Genomic DNA, 7,323 nt, shown 5'->3' with positions numbered 1-7,323 from the left:
TGATGGAAAACTCCAATGCCTCAACACCAAAGGAATTAGCAATCCAGTTGAAAAACAGGCAGAAGACATGAATGGACACTTCACCAAGAAGGATATTCAGGTGGTCAGCTAATTCATGAAAAGATGCTCACAATCATTGGCCATCAGAGAGATGTAAATCAAAACAACGAGATATACTATCTTGCTCCAGCACTGATGGCAAGGTTCCATGAGACAGAAAATAACAAATGCTGGTGGGGATGTGAAGAGATTGGGACTCTCATACACTGCGTGTGTGACTGTGCAGTGACACAACCACTGTGGAAAGCAATATGGTGATTCCTTAGAAAGTTGGAATTGGAGATACCATTTGACCCAGCAATTCCATTACTAGGTATATATCCTAGAGAGGTGAGAGCCAGGATAGGAACAGATACATGCACCCTCATGTTCATCACAGCACTATTTACAATAGCAAAAAGATGGAAACAACCTACGTGTCCATCAGCGGAAGAATGGATGACCAAATTGTGGTACATACACATACTGGAATGCTATGCAGCACTAAAGAATAATGTAGAGTGTGTAAAACACCGCATAATATGGATGAACTTGGAGGACATTATGCTGAGTGAAATAGGTCAATCACAGAATGACAAATATAGTATTAGTTCATTGTTGTGGAGGGTCAAGGAAAGGTTTATATATGGAGGGAAACTTTCTTTGTTGGTTGCCAGGGGTGGGAGGGGAGGAGAGGGAATACTGAAAAAAAAAAAATGCATCGAGCCATGTCACTTTAGTTTTGTGTATTTCACTGTACATAAATTATATTTCAATAAAATGCATTAAAAAAATAAGTGAAAAAAATTGTGTTTTAGTGTTGTTGTTTCTTATTTTCTCTCCCCTCCTACCCATCAAAACACAGATATAGGTTTCTGAGTATCAACTCCATTTACAGAAGTCATAAGATACAGATATTCATAAACATTTTACAAGTTATAACTGAGGTACTTGGACAAATGCTACCAATGTTTATGAAAAAAGGGACTTGATTTTAAAAATCATATATATAGTTCACATGAGTTACAATAAACATACTATTCATGTCCTTCTGAAAGCAAAAGGGGGGAAAAATCTTACTGTCACTCTGCCAACTATCACATAACTAAAAATACAGCACAACAGGGCCATGAATTCAATGTACATACCACAGAATTAAAACTCTGGTTAAACTCATGAGTTACTCATTGAAGTAAATGAAAAAGTAAGACCAAACTTCTTTAACACATCAATGCTAGTTTAGAAGCATCATCAGATCAAATAGAGATTTAATTATAAATTGGCCGGGACTAGTTCTGTAATGAGAATTTTTCTTCATACTAAAAGAGAATCTGTCAACAGACATCCTAGAAAAGCTGTGGAATCATGCTTGTTGTTATTTCTGAAAAGGAGTTCTAGACACCAAGTAATTCAATTATCAGTAACAGTAGTTAAGCAAAAAGGAGATCAAAAGCAGATGTTGTATCAACATATATTAAATCAGATCAATTTTTTAAAATTACATGATAAGTGTAAATCAAAAAATCAAAAGTACTTTTAAAGGTACACTTATTTTACATTACATTTAAAAAAAAAAAAAAGTAGACTGCAAACTGGGCATACGTACCATAAGGTGTTACCTGAGAAAGCCAATGAGTGGGATTTCCTGTCATGACACAAAACAAGTATGTGCAGAATGCAAGGTCCCTAAACTAGCAGTTAAAGAGTTTATATACAGAAAGATGTCACTATCTGATCAAATATGCAAGAGATGGAATTTCCCAGAGTTTATCACACAGAACCATAACCACCACACGCCCCTCCTCCATGGCCTTCTACCCTGTGTATCAGTTTTACTCCTTTCTTCTGGTTCTCACTTTCCCACATTCCAGGTGACTGAATGATCTTTTCAATAAGTTACTCAAAGAGACCTTGTATACAATCACAGGTTTTTGCCCTGGCCTCTAGTGGTGTAGTGCCTAAGGTATTTGACTGCTAATCAGAAGGCTGGCAGTTCAAATCCACCAGCCACTCCTCGGAAGGAAGGTTGGGCAATCTACTACTCGGAAACCCGAGGAGGGGTGGTTATGGGTTGGATCCGACTCCACCCCAGTGAGTTCGGTTTTTGGCTATAAATAACATAGAATTCTTTTGTGCAAATTTCAGGCCTTCATTCTATCAACTTCACTATTTTCCTTATCAATTTTATTTCCAACCAGAATGTTTACTATGTGATTTCTCGTGCAGTATGTTTCCAATTCATTTAACCAATTACCCAGTTTAAGAAAGTTATCCCTTCTTGTGGCATCATAAACTAGTATCACACCCTGTGAAACTCTGTAATAGCTGGGAATTAATGTTCTAAACCTCTCCTGAACAGCAGTGTCCTATTGTTGCTGCTAGTTCTGGAGCGAAAGTGTTGTCTGTGAACCTCAAGAGCAAGCTGGACTTCCCCACCCTACTCTTGCCGATGATGAGGATCTTATGCGTAGTCAGCAAGTCTTCATTCATCCTGCTGGTGCTCGGCTCTGACCCAGTTGGACACTCAGGTCAGCCTCTCAATCTTTCACCAGAGACAGCTGTCCGCGCATGTGCACTGCACCGTGCCTCAGCTGTCACCTTCCTTTAACACCCAGTGTTTTGAAGTTTTAAGTAAAGTTTTTAATAAAGCTTTCCATTCTGTTTCTTAACTTACATCAGCCTTTTTGGGCCCACCCAAAAACCAAGGTTAGAAATCTAGTATAGATCATTTCATATTTTTCTCCTTGCTTATATAATCATATGGACAAGAATAGATACGTACACATAAATGGTGCTATTGTTTTATACAAATGGGAACACATTATATATGCTCACTTCCATTTTCTTTTCTCTTTCAACAATACTTCATGGAAATGCCTTCTAGTCTACCAGTACTAATTTATTCTTTATTAACAAACAAAAAACAAAACTCCTTGGAAGGAAGGTTGGGCAATCTACTTCCACAGTGATGTTGTTGTTGTTGTTGTTATTTGCCGACGAGTCGGCCCCAACTCATAGCGACCCCTCCTTGGGTTTCCGAGGCAGTATCACTACGGAAGTAGGATTGCCCAACCTTCCTTCCGAGGAGTGGCTGGTGGGTTTGAACCGCCAGCCTTCTGGTTAGCAGTCAAGTGGCTTAGGCACTATGCTACCAGAGCTCCTTCCGTAGTGATACTGCCTCAGAAATCCAAGGATGAGTTGCTATGAGTCGAGTCTGACTCCATGGCACCTAACAACAACAACACTTGCAATCAAGTTGATTCCAAGTCATAACAACCCCATGTGTCTCAGAGTACAAATGTGCTCCATAGGGTTTCTAATGGTTGATATTTCAGAAACATATCACCAGCCCTTTCTTCCTAGGCACCTCTGGGTGGATTCAAGTCGCCAACATTTCAAGTGAAAGGTAGCCAAATGCATTAACCTTTGGCAACATCCAGGGAATCCCCTTCTTTATTCAAACCAAAAAACCAAACTCGTTTCTGTTGGGTGGAATCCGACTCATAGTGACCCCTCCTTGGGTTTCTGAGGTGGTATCTCTACAGAAGTAGATTTCCCAACCTTTCTTATGAGGAGTGGCTGGTGGGTCTGAACCACCAGCCTTCTGGTTATAGTCAAATGCCTTAGGCACTACACCACCAGAGCTCCCATTCTTTATTAGTGCTGCATAATATTCTATGGTATAAACTAAACCAAACCCACTGCCATCAATTCCACTCTGACTCATAACGACCCTGTTGAACAGTAGGACAGACTAGAACTACCCCATAGGCTTTCCAATGCTTTAAATCTTTACAGAAGCAGACTGCTGCATCTTTCTTCCATGGAACAGCTAATAGATTCAAACCACTGACCTTTTGGTTAGCAGCTGAATGCTTTAAAATCCACTATACCACCAGAGCTCCTTTGGTCTAAATATACTATAATTTATTCAATCTTTTTAACCACAAATCAATGCTACAATAGCTTTATGCACATGTGTTTTTCACATGCTAGTGGATTTTCTGGTGGCATAGTGCCTAAGATATTTGACTGCTAACCAGAAGGCTGGCAGTTCAAAACCACCAGCCACTCCTTGGAAGATTGGGCAATCTACTTCCATAGAGATACCATCTCGGAAACCCAAAGAGGGGTCGCTGTGAGTTGAATAGACTTGATGGCAGTGTTGTGTGTTTTGTTTTGTTTTTTTAGTGGATTTTCTGGGTTGAATGAACCACATATTTTTTAAAATTTTAATTTGGATTGTTTTCCAAAAGGTTGTAACATTCACTATGTGTGAGCAACCTCTTTCTCCTTATCTTCATCATTAAAGGGTATTAGTGCTCTTCTGATTTTGTCAACTCAGTTAATGTAAATTGATATTTCATTGATTTTTTTATTTGTATTTTCCATGCTACTCACGAATTTGTGCATCTGTTCACATGTTTTTGGTCATTCAGATTTGCTTTCTATGAATTGATTCATATCCTTTACTCATTTTTCCATTAGGTGGTTTTTTTTTTTTTTTTTTTTTTATAACACACTCTATACTCGCTCCTCACTTACTGATATGGTTAGGTTCCAAAGACCAGATCATTATGCAAAAATTGGTGTTTGGAGGATGACCATACCAGATCACAAAATAGAAGAGGACTACATCATGACATAAACTACCAAACCACTGAGAATCATGGCCCAGCCAAGTTGACACATAATCTTAACTATCACAGCCCAGTGTTATTCTCACCTCACACCTCAGCATTCAATACTGGCAGATGTATGTCATTACTGAGCAAAATAGTCAGAAAGTAGTTTTTTTTTTTTTTTTTACTACTGTCACAAATGTGAAATGTTGGATAACATCACAGTAAATAAGTAAGGAATCTAAACACTCCAAGCCAAACTCACTGCCATTGAGTCAATTCCAACTCATAACAACTCCCATTAGGTTCCCGAGGTGGTAAATCTTTAAGGAATCAGGTTGCCCCATCTTCCTTCCACGGAGCAGCTGGTAGGTTTGAACTACCAACCTTTTTGTTTAGTAGTAAATGCCTTAGGCCACCAGAGTTTTATGCTACCAGAGTTCCTTAAGTAAGAAGTAGGTATATTTGTTTCAAAGTTTTTTATTGTGTTAAAATTCATATAACCAAGAAAATTGCCATTCTAACCATTTCTAAGTGTGTAATTCAGGGCCCTTAATTGCATTCACCATGCTGTGCAACCATCACCATTATTTATTTCCAAAACTTTTTTATCACCCCAAACTCAATACCCTTTAAGCTATAACTTCCATTTCCTCCTTCCCCTCAGCCTGTGGTAATCATAATCACTAGTAAACTATCAACTCTATGTATTTGCCTATTCTAAGTATTCTATATAAGTAGGGCATACAGAAATTGTCCTTTTGTGTCTAACTTATTTCACTTGGCATATTGTTTTCAAGGTTTATCCACATTGTAGTATATATCAAATCTTCATCCTGTTTATGGCTGAATAATATTCCACAGTATAGATACACCACATTTGGTTTATCCATTCATCTGTTGATGGACACATGAGTTGTCTCCACTTTTTGGCTATTGTGAATAGTGCTGCAGTGAACACTGATGTACAAGTATCTGTTTGAGTCCCTGCTTTTAAGTCTTTTGGGTGTATACCTAGGAGTGGAATTGCTGGGTTTATGGTAATTCTGTTTAACTTTTTGAGGAAATATCAAGCTCTCTCTTACAGCAGCTGTAACATTTTACATTCTCAGTAGCAACGCACAAGGATTCCAATTTTACCACATCTTCACCAACACTTGTTATTTTCTGGTAATAAGTATCTTAGTAGCAGTGAAGAAGCTCTGGTAGCATAGTGCCTAAGGCACTTGACTGCTAACCAGAAGGCTGGCAGTTCAAACCAACCAGCGAGTGGAAGGAAAGAAGGTTGGGCAATCCACTTCCATAGTGATACTGCCTCGGAAACCCAAGGAAGGGTCACTATGAGTCAGGTCTGACTCAATGGCACATAACAACAACAACAACAGTAGGGGTGAAGTGATATATTACCATGTTTTTGATTTATATTTCTCTAATGACTAATGTATTTCTCTAATGACAGGCCAGGCAACCAGATGTAGGAAGCGCAGGAGGACATGGAGTGGAGACAGAACCACAGGAACCCAGGTAAGACCAGGCAGACAGTCCAGAAAACCAGACACGAGATGTGTGAGAAGAGCCGGGCAGAGATAGAGACAAGGGATCCAGGTAAGAGGAGGGGACAGGCCACACACCCAAGAGGCAGGAAGGTGGGGGAAGGCCAGGGACGATAGACTCGTGGGGATCCAGGTAAGGGGAGGGCAGAGAGGTTTTGAACAGCTAAGGAAGACAAACTTGTCTGTCAGTTTGTCATACTATAGTGGCATGTTGCTCTGAGGCTTGAGGCTGTGTCACCAGCGTCTCAAATGCCAGCAGGGTTGCACATGGTACACAGGTTTAAATGCAGTTTACAGACAAGACAGACTAGGAAGAAGGAAGAAGCCATCCACTTCTCAAACAATTGGCCAGGGATTACCTTATGAATAGCAAAGAAATACTGTCTGATAGATTATGAGGCAACTTTATGAATAATCCTGAAACTGTCTGATACAGTGCAGGAAGACCAGCCCCTGAGGTTGAAAGGCATTCAAAATGAGTGGAAAAGAGCTGCATCATCAGAGTAGAACCAACCTTAATGATATGGATAAAGTAAAGTTTTCGGGACCTCCATTTGCTGACATGGCATGACTCAATTTGAGGAGAAACAGCTACAAACATCCATTAATAATCAGAACATGGAATGTACTAAGTATGAATCTAGGAAAATTGACAGTTGTCAAGAATGAAATGCAATGCATAAAGATTGATATCCTAGGCATTAGTGAGCTGAAATGGACCAGTTTGGGTCATTTTGAATCAAACAACCATATGATCTACTATGCCGGGAATGACAGTTTGAAGAGGAATGGCATGGCATTCATCATCACAAAGGATGTTTCAAGATCTGTCCTGAAGTACAATGGTGTCAGTGATAGGATATTATCCATATGCCTATGAGGAAGACCAGTTAATACTACGACTCAAATTTATGCACCAACCACCAACACGAAAAATGAGGAAATTTAAGATTTTTAGCAACTTCTGCAGTCTGAAATTGACCGAACATACAATCTGTTGTTGTTGTTGTTGTTAAGTGCCATTGAGTCATTTCCGACTCATAGCGACCCCATGCACAGCAGAACGAAACACTGCCCGATCCCGCGCCAGCCCCACAATCCATGCTATA

At 39.6% G+C, this 7,323-nt stretch overlaps 1 pseudogene; it reads right to left on the bottom strand.

Annotated features, from left to right (window-relative positions):
• Nucleotides 1-1,809: 1,809 nt before the first annotated feature.
• Nucleotides 1,810-2,529, bottom strand: LOC103206717 (annotated as a pseudogene).
• Nucleotides 2,530-7,323: the final 4,794 nt, after the last annotated feature.

Source organism: Orycteropus afer, unplaced genomic scaffold (assembly GCF_000298275.1).
Source record: "Orycteropus afer afer isolate SDZICR_OR568_19922 unplaced genomic scaffold, OryAfe1.0 scaffold00329, whole genome shotgun sequence".
In the NCBI taxonomy this organism is placed as follows: Eukaryota; Metazoa; Chordata; class Mammalia; order Tubulidentata; family Orycteropodidae; genus Orycteropus; species Orycteropus afer.
This window is presented reverse-complemented; position numbering and strand designations above follow the sequence as displayed.